Here is a 19,596-nt window from a genome sequence, read left to right as displayed (position 1 = left end):
CTTGCATGCTTACTACCATCCGCTTCTTTTCTTACATCACCGCTGCTTGTCATCCTTGCATTACTGCCGGATAAACCACCCTTTTCCAAATTTTCTGAATCACTCAAAGCCTCAATTGCTACTTCATTCAGATCAAGTACACGACGATCATCCATATCTGTAAGGAAGAAACACACTTGTAAAATTAAAAAACAAAGAGGGGCATGTAAATTGCTGAACATAGTGTCAAATTTAATATGTACTTATTCAAGAAATAAAATTTGTATAGCTGAACCTTACAAAACTGCATGCATTCTAACATAATCTTTCCTACTTGATGTTCTTACGAGTTATATGCAAGAAGCTAAAGCACAAGTGTTAGAACCAAGGTGAAACATGCTTCGATGCTTGCATCCGAAGCTTGAAGCTGTAAAGATCATGTTGCTCGCTGTATATTCTCTACCTAGTACGTAACGTAGTTTGCCTTACTTAGATGCTACTGCAAGAAGGCAGTGCTCCATCATCATGACATTCTATATCACTAGTTCTTACATGCGTAGTTATTTTTGTGCATCGTTTTCTATACAATGTCCTGAAAATTACATGCTTGGATCATCATTGCTGATGGACCTGCAGATGACTGAGCATGAGAAAGTACTAATGCATCTGGTGAAAACTTGCATTTGGTGATCCACTCTATTCAGTTTTGCATCAAAGCATGACAAAGCTTTTTTTTACATGCTATTTTGGAATTGATTATACTGATCTTACTAGGTAATGTACTGCCATATGATTTTCCAGTGCTAGAATGTAGGAAAACTTGCTCACAGTTTGACATAGTTCTTCAATTGTTTATTTTTCTACAACCTGTGCTTTATATTATACATGCTACTGCAAACATCAGCTATTTCAAGACAAATCTTGGAACCCTTCTGGTTTGCATGTTACCCAAGTAAGAACAAGTACAAAAAGAAGAATTTGGATTTCGAATCCGTAGTTTTGGATGTTACCCGAGTAACAACAAGTAGAAAAGCTACTAGTTTTTGTACAAAAAACAGTGATTTCAATTCTAGATCTGGAAAAACTACATGTTTGCATGTTACCCAGTAACAACAAGTAGAAAAGCTACTAGTTTTGGATGTTAGTTTTGGAAGAGCTACTGCTTTTGGATGTCAGATTCGGATGTAGAAAAGCAGCTAGTTTTGGAAGAACTGGTACCTGCAGGTAGAAGAGCTTCCGGAGGTAGAAGATGGTGTTAAGCTCTGGTCTTGTCCTGTACGGGCTTCTCCCTCCCGATCTACGGATGTATTTTTCCGTTGTTTTTTGTCCTGTTTTCGACCTCTCGCTGTACAACCATGGAGTTCTTGGCTCCCGGCGGCTGGAGGAGGAAGACGATGTAGGGTTGGTTACGGGACGAAGGAAGATGGGATTTTATTTCACGTGTTCGTCTGTTCTTTATTGACCGGTCGTTGATCCGGTCTGTTTTTGTCCGTTGCGGTGCATTTAATGCTGGGGACAGGGGAAAGCGAATGGGGGGGCCCACTTTCTATTTTCGGAAAGATTCCGTCCGGACAGGGGGGGCACCCTGGTAGCCTATCCGGTGCTAGGGCACCGTGTAGAAACGTCCATACTTCAAACCCGCAAAAGGCCCACATACGCGTTTACGTTTACTGTTGCTTTTGCCGCGTCTGATAGAAGTGGTCTACTCCACAGTCCACACCAAGCCATCCCCAATCCGCACAGCTGCAGCTTCCCTCTCTGCTTCCACCGGCGTCGAACCACCAAGAACAGGCGCCGTTGACCGAGCTTGGAGGCGTCCGGCGGAGTGCAGATGGCGGCGGCACTCGGCCCGGCGGCCACGCTCCTCGGCAAGGTGTTCACGACGCTTTCCGCAGCCCCGGTGGCGGCGTACGTGGACAGCCTCGAGCTCGGCCACAACTCCGAGCAGATCAAGGCCAAGCTCGCGCACACGCAAGGCCTGCTGCACAACGCCCAGGTGAGCGACGCCGGCCACAACCCCGGACTGCGAGGACTCGCCGCCGGCGCCGAGCGGAACGCCGACCAGGCGGAGGACCTGCTGGATGAGCTCCACTACTTCCAGATCCATGACAAGCTCCACGGCACCAGCAACGCAACCACCCAGCCCAATTCTCTCCGCCATGGTCGCAATGCTCTCCGCCACACTGCCACTGGCTGGGCCGCGTGCTTTTCTTGTTCGTCTGCACAAGATGACAGTGATTCTGCTAGTGCCAATGATGCTCATACCTTACATTTCCAGCCAGTGACCATGTCCAGGAAGATCAAGTCAGTGTTACAGGACATGCAGACCCAGTGTGATTCCATCTCCGATTTGCTCAGCAGTATCCCAAGCAGCAGCATGGCAGTCGCCCTACTACACCGGCCTCAGATTGGATCCACAATTATGCAAGACACACTGTATGGTAGGAGAGACACGTTTGAGGAAACGGTCAATCGTATCGTCAGCTGCAAACAGACCGTTTCTGTTCTTCCTATAGTTGGTCCAGGGGGTATTGGAAAGACAACTTTCACCCAACACCTCTATAATGATGCAAGGGCTGAAAACCACTTTGAAGTCAGGGTCTGGATATGTGTATCGACCGATTTTGATGTGCTCAAGCTCACCAGGGAGATCCTTGGCTGCATACTTGCAACTCAAGAAGAAGGAAGCAGCGGTGCTGCAAATGAAACACTCAATTTAGACCAGCTTCAGTTATCCATAGCGCGTCGTCTCAAGTCCAGGAGATTTCTAGTTGTCTTGGATGATATATGGAAATGTGATGAAGAGAATCAGTGGAAAACCTTATTAGCTCCCTTCACAAAGGGGGAAACCAAAGGAAGCATGGTACTTGTCACAACTCGATTCCCCAAGGTAGCATGCATGGTGAAAACAGTTGATCCACTTGAACTGCGAGGTTTGAAATTCACTGACTTCTTAGAATTATTTGAAGCATATGTATTTGCTGATCACAAGCCCGAGCGAGTATGAAGATGAGTTAGGCTGATATTGCAAGAAAAATTGCAAATAAGCTAAAGGGTTCCCAGCTAGCAGCGAAAACGAGTTGGTAGACTCATTGCGGAGAGACTTTTCTCGGAAACATTGGGATGGAGTTCTTAAAAAGCATGAGTGGCTAAGTATGGAAAACAATGATGATATCATGCCATGTTTAAAAATTAGCTACGATTACCTCCCATTTGATCTGAGAAAATGCTTCTCATATTTTGGCCTTTTCCCTGAAGATCATCGCTATGGCAATTCAGAAATGAACCACCTTTTTGTTGCAGTTGGCATCACAGACTCTACTCACCAAGTTGACAGGAATTACTTGGAAGAACTAGTGGACAATGGTTTTCTTATGAAAGAAGTTGATTATCGTGGTCGAAACAAATATGTATTGCATGATTTAATGCATCAGCTATGTCGGAGTGTTTCTGCACAAGAATGCCTCAACATATGTGACTTAGATTTCAGAGCTGATGCCATCCCACAATCTGTTCGACACTTATCTATCACCATAGAAGATAGATATGATGAAAATTTTGAGGAAGAGATGTGTAAACTAAGGGGTAGGATAGACATTGGTAATCTGCGGACTTTGATGATTTTCAGAGGATATGGAGACATAATCATGAAGCTCTTGAACGATTGTTTCAAGGAAATAAATAGTCTACGTGTCCTATTTATAATAGTGAACTCTCCAGAAACTTTTCCACATAGGTTTTCAAAACTTATCCACCTCCAATATCTCAAAATTAGTTCACCTTACTCTGAGACTGAATTCTGTCTACCTAGTACACTATCAAGATTTTATCACTTGAAATTCTTGGACCTAGATGATTGGCATGGTAGTTCTAATTTGCCTGAAGACTTTAGCCATCTTGAGAATTTACATGATTTCCATGGTGAACAACTCCACTCCAATATTCGCAATGTTGGAAAGATCAAGCATCTGCGGAGGCTAAAAAGATTCCACGTTAAAAAGGAGAGCATGGGATTTGAACTGACACAACTTGGGGCATTGACAAAGCTTGAAAAAGGGCTGATTATACATGGTCTTGAACACGTGGGAACTAAGGAGGAAGCTACTGCAGCCAAATTGGTGTTGAAAATGAATCTGAAGGAGCTTAGATTACTCTGGGATAGAGATCGACGAACTATACATACTGATATTCTTGATTCTCTTCAACCACACTCTAATCTTAGAGTACTTACAATTGTAAATCCTGGTGGTACCATTGGTCCTAGTTGGTTGTCTCTTGCCATCTGGTTAGAGACTCTCTGGGTAGAAGGCACATCTTGGAGCACCCTTCCACCTTTTGGGAAGCTACCAAATCTCAAGGTACTCACATTGAAGAGAATTTCTGGAATGCTTCAGTTTGGGCCTCGCTGTGGTGGCGCACCAGGTAAATGTTTTATGCGCTTGAAGAAAGTTGGGTTTCTGGAGTTACCACTTGTCAAATGGGTTGTGGAACCGAATTGCCATTCCTTTCCAAGTCTTGAAATAATCGAATGTGTCATGTGTCCCAATCTCCGTATGATGCCCTTCTCGGAGGTATCTTGCACCAATTTGCGCACATTTAAAGTTTCCGGGTGCCCCAAGATGTCTCTGCCCTCCATGCCTCACACCTCCACACTGACATATTTGGTTATTAATGGAAAGGAATTGACTTATGATGGAAAGAAATTGGGTGTTAATGGGTATGGCGGTGCTTTGGCCTTACACAATCTGGATAAAGTGGAAGATATGACTATTGAAGGTACATCGCACATTTCATTGACAGACATTGGAAAGCTTACAACTCTAAGAAACCTAGCTGCCGGAAGATGCGGTGGTTTGTTCCCTGAAGAGCTGAATGCCAGTATTGTCTTCCGTTCAGTTAACAGTCTCAGTTTAAATGTATCTCATCTTACCAGCAAATCAGCATCAAAAGTGTTAAATTGTTTCCCATCTCTTTCTGTGTTGGAGATATATGCACATTCCGCTGATGATGACTATGAGGAATGTGTAATGCAGTTCCCCTCATCCAGCTCACTGCAGGACCTTAGCTTTAGAGACTGCAAGGGCCTGGTTCTTGTGCCTGTGGAGAATGGAGGAGGAATTCAGGAGGACAGCTCATCGCTCCAATCACTAAAAACATACTGTTGTGGTGAACTCTTCTCTCGGTGGCCCATGGGAGAAGCAGGAGTTGGAGCTCAGACCATCCATCCTTTCCCTGCTTCCCTGAGGGAACTTGATGTTTCGGACGAGTCAAGCATGAAGTCAATGGCTCTGCTCTCAAACCTTACGTCTCTCACCAGTCTAACTCTAACAGATTGCAGTAACTTAACAGTGGACGGATTCAATCCTCTCACCGCAGTAAACCTCAAAAAATTGGAAATGCATAACAGCAACACCGTAGCAGCAGATCTGCTCTCAGAGGTGGTAAGGACCAAATTATTGCCTGCAGGTTACATCTCTAGATTGGAGGAACTTACGGTGGATGACATCTCTGGGTTGCTTGTGGGTCCTATTTGCAACCTCCTTGCCCCGTCCCTCCACAGACTTGAATTCTGGTGTGATGAGAGGGTGGAAAGCTTCTCGGAAGAGCAAGAGAAAGCACTGCAGCTCCTCACATCCCTCCAGAAACTAGAGTTTTTCGGGTGCTCGGGGTCTGCAGTCCCTCCCTCAAGGGTTGCATCGCCTTTCTTCTCTCACAGAGTTATATGTATGTTCCTGTCTAAAAGTCCAATCGATGCCCAAGGAGGGTTTCCCTGTTTCACTGAGAAACCTATGTATAGATTGTCGCAGCGCTGAGATAGACAAGCAAATTGAGAAAATCAAAAGAATGAACCCAGATTTATCTGTAACCCAAGGTAACACTTGTCGCCTACCTGTTTTTTCTTTTATTTTTCCGAAGTGAGGCTTCTTTGCCCTATTTCTACTTCATATTAACTTCTCAAATCTTACAGACCCTTTGAAGTGAGGCTTCTTTTTCGGAAGTGACGTTCCAATAAACAGCTGGTTAGTACATGGAAAGCCAACTTCTATTCCTTCATTAATATGATTTCATTCATAGTCCACTCATGATTCCTGTGCTTCCCTGTCAACAGAAGCACACATATTTTATATTAATCAATTCTAATGCAGTGTACCTTTTTCTAACTAGAATTCTCAATTTCTTCGACAGGCTTGCTTGGTAGCCTTTGTTCTGTCCCAGACCCCCTTACTTTTGGAATGACTGTATTACTACATTACAGCTTGCATAGAGCGGCTGCATGCTAAATTTAAAGACAAAGGTGATACCAGATGGACCTAGAGGTGAATATCTCTTATATTTTAGATGTAACATTTTTAAATTATCTCATCAAGTAAATAAAGCCGAAAGCTGCATTCGAGGGAATTTTAAGGAAATCCATTCCGCAACCTATTTCATAAGTGTTAGCAGGCATGGCAATAATGAACATGGGATATTTTGTTGCAAGTCAATCTGCCGGTTAGTATGCTCAGATTTTTTTTTCTCCTGATCCTTAAGTTATGGCTGCATTCACAGTGCAAAGCAACCACGTCTGCTTCCTTGTGTATCTTTCTCCCGCTTGCTTTCTGTTGTTTATAATTACCCACTTTAATAACTTCTGTTCATCCAGTCTTATTTTGCACTATCATCGCTTGTAAATTCTGACAGTGCTGCCTGGCACTGCAACAGTATAACTCTGCGTCTGCATGCAAGACATGTCACTTGCCGATCACGATTACACAATTGATATTTTTCTTCAAGTCAATATGCTGGTTAGTACGGTCAGAAACAAATTTCCGATCCTTACGTTATGACCAAAATCAAGGAGGAGGCATCGCCTGGGCACAAGCTGGCACTTTAGGCCTGCGAGACACCCTGCCAACGACATGGGACGTGCATTAGAACCCTTATGTTTGTAACCCACCTCCTAGGAGGATTGTAACAACTCTATCTTTTCAATGAATGAGACGCAATGGTCCTTTGCGTTTTCGAGAAAAAAAAAATGTTATGGCCACATTCATAGTGCAAAGCAACCACCTTGGCTTGCTTGTTTATCTTTCTCCCGCTTGCTTTCTGTAGTTTATAATTACCCAGTGTAATACTCATGCTTCTGTTCATCCTGTCTTATTTTGCACCCTCTCCTGTGCTATTGGACCTGAGATTGTTTTTTGATGTCATCACCATCGATGTCACCACCATCGCCTTGCGTAATACGTGTGCATGTTCTTCGTCAGGCTTCTGTTCCTTATGTGAAGTAAAAAAAGAGGTATGTGAAGTAAAAAAAGAAGGTGCTAGACATCACTCAAGTGGTACTGTTCAATAATAAAAATATCACATGTACATCTCGAAATCTATGTGCCTACGAATAGTTTCACAAAAACCCAATATTTTTTCTGGTCGATGTGAAAATGACAAAATATATCTCACAATAAGGCCTATTTTTAGCACCAAAATTTGCTTCTCATATTTAAAAATATGTTCTTATGAAAGAATAAAAGCATGAGTGGCTAAGTCTGGAAAACAATGATGATATCATGCCATGTTTAAAAATTAGCTACGATTACCTTCCATTTGATCTGAGAAAATGCTTCTCATATTTTGGCCTTTTCCCTGAAGATTATCGGTTTGGCAATTCAGAAATGAACCACCTTTTTGTTGCAGTTGGCATCACAGACTCTACTCACCAAGTTGACACTTAAAGTTTGGGAGTGCCCCAAGTTGACACTTAAAGTTTGGGCGATAAATAGAGGTAGGCGCGCGTGATACCGAGGCGACGGCATTAACTCGCCGCGTGGAAGGTACGCGGTCGGCGAATGCTGACCGGCGGCAGGCTTTTACAGCGCGCGGAAGACGATACGATGAGGACGACGATCGTGGTCTCTCGTCGACAAGTTGGGGCCACCAGACGCGCGGGAAGTTTCCTCGCCGTTACGCGCGCTTTTGTTTCGTCCGGAGTCCCCGAGCGCTCCCCGGGGGGCCGGGGATGGCGTGAGATCGCCGGATGAATTTAAGCCCAAATCCGGACGAAAACGAGGAACTGGGAACGCGGCCGGGCCGAATTACGCCGTCCGGATGGAAAAAACGTCCCTCGGAGGCCTAGTCGGGGGACGAGTGGAGATGCTCTTACTGTTGCTTTTGCCGCGTCTGATAGAAATGGTCTACTCCACAGTCCACACCCGATCCCCAATCCGCCGAGTTGCAGCTTCCCTCTCTGCTTCCACCGGCGTCGAACCACCAAGAACAGGCGGCGTTGACCAAGCTTGGAGGCGTCCGGCGGAGTGCAGATGGCGGCGGCACTCGGCCCGGCGGCCACGCTCCTCGGCAAGGTGTTCACGATGCTTTCCACAGCCCCGGTGGCGGCGTACGTGGACAGCCTCGAGCTCGGCCACAACTCCGAGCAGATCAAGGCCAAGCTCGCGCACACGCGAGGCCTGCTGCACAACGCCCAGGTGAGCGACGCCGGCCACAACCCCGGACTGCAGGACTCGCCGCCGGCGCTGAGCAGAACGCCGACCGGGCGGAGGACCTGCTGGATGAGCTCCACTACTTCCGGATCCATGACAAGCTCCACGGCACCAGGCAACGCAACCACCCAGCCCAATTCTCTCCGCCATGGTCGCAATGTTCTCCGCCACACCTGCCACTAGCCGGGCCGCATGCTTTTCTTGTTCATCCGCACAAGATGACGAGTGATTCTCATACCTTACATTTCCAGCCGGTGACCATGTCCGGGAAGATCAAGTCGGTGTTACGGGACATGCAGACCCAGTGTGATTCCATCTCCGATTTGCTCAGCAGTATCCCAAGCAGCAGCATGGCAGTCGCCCTACTATACCGGCCTCAGATTGGATCCACAATCATGCAAGATACACTGTATGGTAGGAGAGACACCTTTGAGGAAACGGTCAATCGTATCATCGGCCGCAAACAGATCGTTTCGTTCTTCCTATAGTTGGTCCAGGTGGTATTGGAAAGACAACTTTCACCCAACACCTCTATAATGATGCAAGGGCTGTATAATGATACTAGGGCTGAAAATCACTTTGAAGTCAGGGTCTGGGTATGTGTATCGACCGATTTCGATGTGCTCAAGCTCACCAGGGAGATCCTTGGCTGCATACTTGCAACTCAAGAAGAAGGAAGCAGCGGCGTTGCAAATGAACCACTCAATTTAGACCAGCTTCAGCTTTCCATAGCGCATCGGCTCAAGTCCAAGAGATTTCTAATTGTCTTGGATGATATATGGAAATGCAACAGCGAGGATCAGTGGAAAACCTTATTATCTCCCTTCACTAAGGGGGAAACCAAAGGAAGCTTGGTACTTGTCACAACACGATTTCCGAAGGTAGCATGCATGGTGAAAACAGTTGATCCACTTGAACTGCGAGGTTTGAAGTCCACTGACTTCTTCGCATTATTTGAAGCATATGTATTTGCTGATCACAGGCCTGAGCAGTATGAAGATGAGTTAGCTGATATTGCAAGAAAAATTGCAAATAAGCTAAAGGGTTCCCCGCTAGCAGCGAAAACAGTTGGTAGACTGTTGCGGAGAGACTTTTCTCGGAAACATTGGGATGGAGTTCTTAAAAAGCATGAGTGGCTAAGTATGGAAAACAATGATGATATCATGCCATGTTTAAAAATTAGCTATGATTATCTCCCATTTGATCTGAGAAAATGCTTCTCATATTTTGGCCTTTTCCCTGAAGATCATCGCTATGGCAATTCAGAAATGAACCACCTTTTTGTTGCAGTTGGCATCACAGACTCTACTCACCAAGTTGACAGGAATTACTTGGAAGAACTAGTGGACAATGGTTTTCTTATGAAAGAAGTTGATTATCATGGTCGAAACAAATATGTATTGCATGATTTAATGCATGAGCTATGTCGGAGTGTTTCTGCACAAGAATGCCTCAACATATGTGACTTAGATTTCAGAGCTGATGCTATCCCACAATCTGTTCGACACTTATCTATCACCATAGAAGGTAGATATGATGCAAATTTTGAGGAAGAAATGTGTAAACTAAGGGGTAGGATAGACATTGGTAATCTGCGGACTTTGATGATTTTCAGAGGATATGAAGATATAATCATGAAGCTCTTGAATGATAGCTTCAAGGAAATAAATAGTCTGCGTGTCCTATTTATAGTAGTGAACTCTCCAGAATCTTTTCCACATAGGTTTTCAAAACTTATCCACCTCCAATATCTCAAAATGGGTTCTCACTACGATAGTAAAATGAGTTTACCTAGTACACTATCAAGATTTTATCACTTGAAATTCTTGGACCTAGATCGTTGGTATGGTAGTTCTAATTTGCCTGAAGACTTTAGCCATCTTGAGAATTTACATAATTTCCATGCTAGGAGGGAACTCCACCTCAATATTCGCAATGTTGGAAAGATCAAGCATCTGCGGAGGCTAAGAGAATTCTGCGTTAAAAAGGGGAGCATGGGATTTGAACTGACAGAACTTGGGGCATTGACAAATCTTGAAAAAGAGCTGATTATACGTGGTCTTGAACACGTGGCAACCAAGGAGGAAGCTACTGCAGCCAAATTGGTGTTGAAAACGAATCTGAAGGAGTTGAAATTACTCTGGGACAGAGATCGACGAACTATAGATACTGATATTCTTGATTCTCTTGAACCACACTCTAATCTTAGAGTACTTACAATTGCAAATCCTGGTGGTACCATTGGTCCTAGTTGGTTGTCTCTTACCATCTGGTTAGAGACTCTCTGGTTAGAAGGCATATCTTGGAGTACCCTTCCACCTTTTGGGAAGCTACCAAATCTCAAGGTACTCACATTGAAGAGAATTTCTGGAATGCTTCAGTTTGGGCCTCGCTGTGGTGGTGCACCAGGTAAATGTTTTATGCGCTTGAAGAAAGTTGGGTTTCTGGAGTTACCAGCACTTGAAAAATGGGTTGTGGAACCGAATTGCCATTCCTTTCCAAGTCTTGAAATAATCGAATGTGTCATGTGTCCCAATCTCCGTATGATGCCCTTCTCGGAGGTATCTTGCACCAATTTGCGCGCACTTAAAGTTTTGGAGTGCCCCAAGATGTCTCTGCCCTCCATGCCTCACACCTCCACACTGACATATTTGGTTATTAATGGAAAGGAATTGACTTATGATGGAAAGAAATTGGGTGTTAATGGGTATGGCGGTGCTTTGGCTTTACACAATCTGGATAAAGTGGAAGATATGAATATTGAAGGTACATCGCACATTTCATTGACAGACATTGGAAAGCTTACAACTCTAAGAAACCTAGCTGCTGGAAGATGCGGTGGTTTGTTCCCTGAAGAGCTGGATGCCAGTATTGTCTTCCGTTCAGTTAACAGTCTCAGTTTAAATGTATCTCATCTTACCAGCAAATCAGCATCAAAAGTGTTAAATTGTTTCCCATCTCTTTCTGTGTTGGAGATATATGCACATTCCGCTGATGATGACTATGAGGAATGTGTAATTCAGTTCCCTCATCCAGCTCACCTGCAGGACCTTAGCTTTAGAGACCGCAAGGGCCTGGTTCTTGTGCCTGTGGAGAATGGAGGAGGAATTCAGGAGGACAGCTCATCGCTCCAATCACTAAAAACATACTGTTGTGGTGAACTCTTCTCTCGGTGGCCCATGGGAGAAGCAGGAGTTGGAGCTCAGACCATCCATCCTTTCCCTGCTTCCCTGAGGGAACTTGATGTTTCGGATGAGTCAAGCATGAAGTCAATGGCTCTGCTCTCAAACCCTCACCAGTCTAACTCTAACAGATTGCAGTAACTTAACAGTGGACGGATTCAATCCTCTCACCGCAGTAAACCTCAAAAAATTGGAAATGCATAACAGCAACACCGTAGCAGCAGATCTGCTCTCAGAGGTGGGAAGGACCAAATTATTGCCTGCAGGTTACATCTCTAGATTGGAGGAACTTACGGTGGATGACATCTCTGGGTTGCTTGTGGGTCCTATTTGCAACCTCCTTGCCCCGTCCCTCCACGAGACTTGAATTCTGGTGTGATGAGAGGGTGGAAAGCTTCTCGGAAGAGCAAGAGAAAGCACTCGCAGCTCCTCACATCCCTCCAGAAACTAGAGTTTTTCGGGTGCTGGGGTCTGCAGTCCCTCCCTCAAGGGTTGCATCGCCTTTCTTCTCTCACAGAGTTATATGTATGTTCCTGTCTAAAAGTCCAATCGATGCCCAAGGAGGGTTTCCCTGTTTCACTGAGAAACCTATGTATAGATTGTCGCAGCGCTGAGATCGACGAGCAAATTGAGAAAATCAAAAGAATGAACCCAGATTTATCTGTAACCCAAGGTAACACTTGTCGCCTACCTGTTTTTTCTTTTATTTTTCCGAAGTGAGGCTTCTTTGCCCTATTTCTACTTCATATTAACTTCTCAAATCTTACTGAGACCCTTTGAAGTGAGGCTTCTTTTTCGGAAGTGACGTTCCAATAAACAGCTGGTTAGTACATGGAAAGCCAACTTCTATTCCTTCATTAATATGATTTCATTCATAGTCCACTCATGATTCCTGTGCTTCCCTGTCAACAGAAGCACACATATTTTATATTAATCAATTCTAATGCAGTGTACCTTTTTCTAACTAGAATTCTCAATTTCTTCGACAGGCTTGCTTGGTAGCCTTTGTTACGTCCCAGACCCCCTTACTTTTGGAATGACTGTATTACTACATTACAGCTTGCATAGAGCGGCTGCATGCTAAATTTAAAGACAAAGGTGATACCAGATGGACCTAGAGGTGAATATCTCTTATATTTTAGATGTAACATTTTTAAATTATCTCATCAAGTAAATAAAGCCGAAAGCTGCATTCGAGGGAATTTTAAGGAAATCCATTCCGCAACCTATTTCATAAGTGTTAGCGAGGCATGGCAATAATGAACATGGGATATTTTGTTGCAAGTCAATCTGCCGGTTAGTATGCTCAGATTTTTTTTCTCCACGATCCTTAAGTTATGGCTGCATTCACGAGTGCAAAGCAACCACGTCCGCTTCCTTGTGTATCTTTCTCCCGCTTGCTTTCCGTTGTTTATAATTACCCACTTTAATAACTTCTGTTCATCCGAGTCTTATTTTGCACTATCATCGCTTGTAAATTCTGACAGGTGCTGCTCGGCACTCGCAACAGTATAACTCTGCGTCTGCATGCAAGACATGTCACTTGCCGATCACGATTACACAATTGATATTTTTCTTCAAGTCAATATGCTGGTTAGTACGGTCAGAAACAAATTTCCGATCCTTACGTTATGACCAAAATCAAGGAGGAGGCATCGCATCGGGCACAAGCTGGCACTTTAGGCCTGCGAGACGCCCTGCCAACGACATGGGACGTGCATTAGAACCCTTATGTTTGTAACCCACCTCCTAGGAGGATTGTAACAACTCTATCTTTTCAATGAATGAGACGCAATGGTCCTTTGCGTTTTCGAGAAAAAAAAAATGTTATGGCCACATTCATAGTGCAAAGCAACCACCTTGGCTTGCTTGTTTATCTTTCTCCCGCTTGCTTTACTGTAGTTTATAATTACCCGAGTGTAATACTCATGCTTCGTTCATCCTGTCTTATTTTGCACCCTCTCCTGTGCTATTGGACCTGAGATTGTTTTTTGATGTCATCACCATCGATGTCACCACCATCGCCTTGCGTAATACGTGTGCATGTTCTTCGTCGGGCTTCGTTCCTTATGTGAAGTAAAAAAAGAGGTATGTGAAGTAAAAAAGAAGGTGCTAGACATCACTCAAGTGGTACTGTTCAATAATAAAAATATCACATGTACATCTCGAAATCTATGTGCCTACGAATAGTTTCACAAAAACCCAATATTTTTTCCGGTCGATGTGAAAATGACAAAATATATCTCACAATAAGGCCTATTTTTAGCACCAAAATTTGCTTCTCATATTTAAAAATATGTTCTTATGAAAGAATAAAAGCATGAGTGGCTAAGTCTGGAAAACAATGATGATATCATGCCATGTTTAAAAATTAGCTACGATTACCTTCCATTTGATCCGAGAAAATGCTTCTCATATTTTGGCCTTTTCCCTGAAGATTATCGGTTTGGCAATTCAGAAATGAACCACCTTTTTGTTGCGGTTGGCATCACGGACTCTACTCACCAAGTTGACACTTAAAGTTTGGGAGTGCCCCAAGTTGACACTTAAAGTTTGGGCGATAAATAGAGGTAGGCGCGCGTGATACCGAGGCGACGGCATTAACTCGCCGCGTGGAAGGTACGCGGTCGGCGAATGCTGACCGGCGGCAGGCTTTTACAGCGCGCGGAAGACGATACGATGAGGACGACGATCGTGGTCTCTCGTCGACAAGTTGGGGCCACCAGACGCGCGGGAAGTTTCCTCGCCGTTACGCGCGCTTTTGTTTCGTCCGGAGTCCCCGAGCGCTCCCCGGGGGGCCGGGGATGGCGTGAGATCGCCGGATGAATTTAAGCCCAAATCCGGACGAAAACGAGGAACTGGGAACGCGACTGGGCCGAATTACGCCGTCCGGATGGAAAAAACGTCCCTCGGAGGCCTAGTCGGGGGACGAGTGGAGATGCTCTTACTGTTGCTTTTGCCGCGTCTGATAGAAATGGTCTACTCCACAGTCCACACCCGATCCCCAATCCGCCGAGTTGCAGCTTCCTCTCTGCTTCCACCGGCGTCGAACCACCAAGAACAGGCGGCGTTGACCAAGCTTGGAGGCGTCCGGCGGAGTGCAGATGGCGGCGGCACTCGGCCCGGCGGCCACGCTCCTCGGCAAGGTGTTCACGATGCTTTCCACAGCCCCGGTGGCGGCGTACGTGGACAGCCTCGAGCTCGGCCACAACTCCGAGCAGATCAAGGCCAAGCTCGCGCACACGCGAGGCCTGCTGCACAACGCCCAGGTGAGCGACGCCGGCCACAACCCTGGACTGCAGGACCTGCTGCCGGCGCTGAGCAGGAACGCCGACCAGGCGGAGGACCTGCTGGATGAGCTCCACTACTTCCAGATCCATGACAAGCTCCACGGCACCAGCAACGCAACCACCCAGCCCAATTCTCTCCGCCATGGTCGCAATGTTCTCCGCCACACTGCCACTAGCTGGGCCGCATGCTTTTCTTGTTCATCTGCACAAGATGACAGTGATTCTCATACCTTACATTTCCAGCCAGTGACCATGTCCAGGAAGATCAAGTCAGTGTTACAGGACATGCAGACCCAGTGTGATTCCATCTCCGATTTGCTCAGCAGTATCCCAAGCAGCAGCATGGCAGTCGCCCTACTATACCGGCCTCAGATTGGATCCACAATCATGCAAGATACACTGTATGGTAGGAGAGACACCTTTGAGGAAACGGTCAATCGTATCATCGGCTGCAAACAGACTGTTTCTGTTCTTCCTATAGTTGGTCCAGGTGGTATTGGAAAGACAACTTTCACCCAACACCTCTATAATGATGCAAGGCTGTATAATGATACTAGGGCTGAAAATCACTTTGAAGTCAGGGTCTGGGTATGTGTATCGACCGATTTCGATGTGCTCAAGCTCACCAGGGAGATCCTTGGCTGCATACTTGCAACTCAAGAAGAAGGAAGCAGCGGCGTTGCAAATGAACCACTCAATTTAGACCAGCTTCAGCTTTCCATAGCGCATCGGCTCAAGTCCAAGAGATTTCTAATTGTCTTGGATGATATATGGAAATGCAACAGCGAGGATCAGTGGAAAACCTTATTATCTCCCTTCACTAAGGGGGAAACCAAAGGAAGCTTGGTACTTGTCACAACACGATTTCCGAAGGTAGCATGCATGGTGAAAACGAGTTGATCCACTTGAACTCGCGAGGTTTGAAGTCCACCGACTTCTTCGCATTATTTGAAGCATATGTATTTGCTGATCACAGGCCTCGAGCAAGTATGAAGATGAGTTAGCCGATATTGCAAGAAAAATTGCAAATAAGCTAAAGGGTTCCCGCTAGCAGCGAAAACAGTTGGTAGATCATGTTGCGGAGAGACTTTTCTCGAAACATTGGGATGGAGTTCTTAAAAAGCATGAGTGGCTAAGTATGGAAAACAATGATGATATCATGCCATGTTTAAAAATTAGCTACAATTATCTCCCATTTGATCTGAGAAAATGCTTCTCATATTTTGGCCTTTTCCCTGAAGATCATCGCTATGGCAATTCAGAAATGAACCACCTTTTTGTTGCAGTTGGCATCACAGACTCTACTCACCAAGTTGACAGGAATTACTTGGAAGAACTAGTGGACAATGGTTTTCTTATGAAAGAAGTTGATTATCATGGTCGAAACAAATATGTATTGCATGATTTAATGCATGAGCTATGTCGGAGTGTTTACGCACAAGAATGCCTCAACATATGTGACTTAGATTTCAGAGCTGATGCTATCCCACAACTGTTCGACACTTATCTATCACCATAGAAGGTAGATATGATGCAAATTTTGAGGAAGAAATGTGTAAACTAAGGGGTAGGATAGACATTGGTAATCATCGGACTTTGATGATTTTCGGAGGATATGAAGATATAATCATGAAGCTCTTGAATGATAGCTTCAAGGAAATAAATAGTCTCGCGTGTCCTATTTATAGTAGTGAACTCTCCAGAATCTTTTCCACATAGGTTTTCAAAACTTATCCACCTCCAATATCTCAAAATGGGTTCTCACTACGATAGTAAAATGAGTTTACCTAGTACACTATCAAGATTTTATCACTTGAAATTCTTGGACCTAGATCGTTGGTATGGTAGTTCTAATTTGCCTCGAAGACTTTAGCCATCTTGAGAATTTACATAATTTCCATGCTAGGAGGGAACTCCACCTCAATATTCGCAATGTTGGAAAGATCAAGCATCTGCGGAGGCTAAGAGAATTCTGCGTTAAAAAGGGGAGCATGGGATTTGAACTGACAGAACTTGGGGCATTGACAAATCTTGAAAAAGAGCTGATTATACGTGGTCTTGAACACGTGGCAACCAAGGAGGAAGCTACTGCAGCCAAATTGGTGTTGAAAACGAATCTGAAGGAGTTGAAATTACTCTGGGACAGAGATCGACGAACTATAGATACTCGATATTCTTGATTCTCTTGAACCACACTCTAATCTTAGAGTACTTACAATTGCAAATCCTGGTGGTACCATTGGTCCTAGTTGGTTGTCTCTTACCATCTGGTTAGAGACTCTCTGGTTAGAAGGCATATCTTGGAGTACCCTTCCACCTTTTGGGAAGCTACCAAATCTCAAGGTACTCACATTGAAGAGAATTTCTGGAATGCTTCAGTTTGGGCCTCGCTGTGGTGGTGCACCAGGTAAATGTTTTATGCGCTTGAAGAAAGTTGGGTTTCTGGAGTTACCAAGCACTTGAAAAATGGGTTGTGGAACCGAATTGCCATTCCTTTCCAAGTCTTGAAATAATCGAATGTGTCATGTGTCCCAATCTCCGTATGATGCCCTTCTCGGAGGTATCTTGCACCAATTTGCGCGCACTTAAAGTTTTGGAGTGCCCCAAGATGTCTCTGCCCTCCATGCCTCACACCTCCACACCGACATATTTGGTTATTAATGGAAAGGAATTGACTTATGATGGAAAGAAATTGGGTGTTAATGGGTATGGCGGTGCTTTGGCTTTACACAATCTGGATAAAGTGGAAGATATGAATATTGAAGGTACATCGCACATTTCATTGACAGACATTGGAAAGCTTACAACTCTAAGAAACCTAGCTGCTGGAAGATGCGGTGGTTTGTTCCCTGAAGAGCTGGATGCCAGTATTGTCTTCCGTTCAGTTAACAGTCTCAGTTTAAATGTATCTCATCTTACCAGCAAATCAGCATCAAAAGTGTTAAATTGTTTCCCAGCTCTTTCTGTGTTGGAGATATATGCACATTCCGCTGATGATGACTATGAGGAATGTGTAATTCAGTTCCCCTCATCCAGCTCACTGCAGGACCTTAGCTTTAGAGACTGCAAGGGCCTGGTTCTTGTGCCTGTGGAGAATGGAGGAGGAATTCAGGAGGACAGCTCATCGCTCCAATCACTAAAAACATACTGTTGTGGTGAACTCTTCTCTCGGTGGCCCATGGGAGAAGCAGGAGTTGGAGCTCGGACCATCCATCCTTTCCTCGCTTCCCCGAGGGAACTTGATGTTTCGGATGAGTCAAGCATGAAGTCAATGGCTCGCTCTCAAACCCTCACCGCCTAACTCTAACAGATTGCAAGTAACTTAACAAGTGGACGGATTCAATCCTCTCACCGCAGTAAACCTCAAAAAATTGGAAATGCATAACAAGCAACACCGTAGCAGCAGATCCGCTCTCGAGGTGGGAAGGACCAAATTATTGCCTCGCAGGTTACATCTCTAGATTGGAGGAACTTACGGTGGATGACATCTCCGGGTTGCTTGTGGGTCCTATTTGCAACCTCCTTGCCCCGTCCCTCCACAGACTTGAATTCTGGTGTGATGAGAGGGTGGAAAGCTTCTCGGAAGAGCAAGAGAAAGCACTCGCAGCTCCTCACATCCCTCCGTAAACTAGAGTTTTTCGGGTGCTGGGGTCTGCAGTCCCTCCCTCAAGGGTTGCATCGCCTTTCTTCTCTCACAGAGTTATATGTATGTTCCCGTCTAAAAGTCCAATCGATGCCCAAGGAGGGTTTCCCTGTTTCACCGAGAAACCTATGTATAGATTGTCGCAATACTGAGATCGACGAGCAAATTGAGAAAATCAAAAGAATGAACCCGCATTTATCTCGTAACCCAAGGTAACACTTGTCGCCTACCTGTTTTTTCTTTTATTTTTCCGAAGTGAGGCTTCTTTGCCCTATTTCTACTTCATATTAACTTCTCAAATCTTACGGCACCCTTTGAAGTGAGGCTTCTTTTTCGGAAGTGACGTTCCAATAAACAGTTGGTTAGTACATGGAAAGCCAACTTCTATTCCTTCATTAATATGATTTCATTCATAGTCCACTCATGATTCCTGTGCTTCCCCGTCAACGAAGCACACATATTTTATATTAATCAATTCTAATGCAAGTGTACCTTTTTCTAACTAGAATTCTCAATTTCTTCGACAGGCTTGCTTGGTAGCCTTTGTTCTGTCCCAGCACCCCTTACTTTTGGAATGATCGTATTACTACATTACAGCTTGCATAGAGCGGCTGCATGCTAAATTTAAAGACAAAGGTGATACCAGATGGACCTAGAGGTGAATATCTCTTATATTTTAGATGTAACATTTTTAAATTATCTCATCAAGTAAATAAAGCCGAAAGCTGCATTCGAGGGAATTTTAAGGAAATCCATTCCGCAACCTATTTCATAAGTGTTAGCAGGCATGGCAATAATGAACATGGGATATTTTGTTGCAAGTCAATCTGCCGGTTAGTATGCTCAGATTTTTTTTCTCCTGATCCTTAAGTTATGGCTGCATTCACAGTGCAAAGCAACCACGTCCGCTTCCTTGTGTATCTTTCTCCCGCTTGCTTTCTCGTTGTTTATAATTACCCACTTTAATAACTTCTGTTCATCCAGGTCTTATTTTGCACTATCATCGCTTGTAAATTCCGACGGTG

At 44.7% G+C, this 19,596-nt stretch overlaps 3 pseudogenes; all 3 read left to right on the top strand.

The window, feature by feature from the left end:
* The first annotated feature begins 1,810 nt into the window (after window positions 1–1,810).
* LOC124651631 lies at window positions 1,811–6,818 on the top strand (annotated as a pseudogene).
* Window positions 6,819–8,276: 1,458 nt separating this feature from the next.
* Window positions 8,277–19,144, top strand: LOC124651632 (annotated as a pseudogene).
* LOC124655612 lies at window positions 14,743–18,229 on the top strand (annotated as a pseudogene).
* Window positions 19,145–19,596: the final 452 nt, after the last annotated feature.

The sequence above is a fragment of the Lolium rigidum genome, chromosome 5 (assembly GCF_022539505.1).
Source record: "Lolium rigidum isolate FL_2022 chromosome 5, APGP_CSIRO_Lrig_0.1, whole genome shotgun sequence".
NCBI classification, from domain to species: domain Eukaryota; kingdom Viridiplantae; phylum Streptophyta; class Magnoliopsida; order Poales; family Poaceae; genus Lolium; species Lolium rigidum.
The sequence above is the reverse complement of the archived record's forward strand: the minus strand, read 5'-3'. Positions and strand labels throughout refer to the sequence as shown.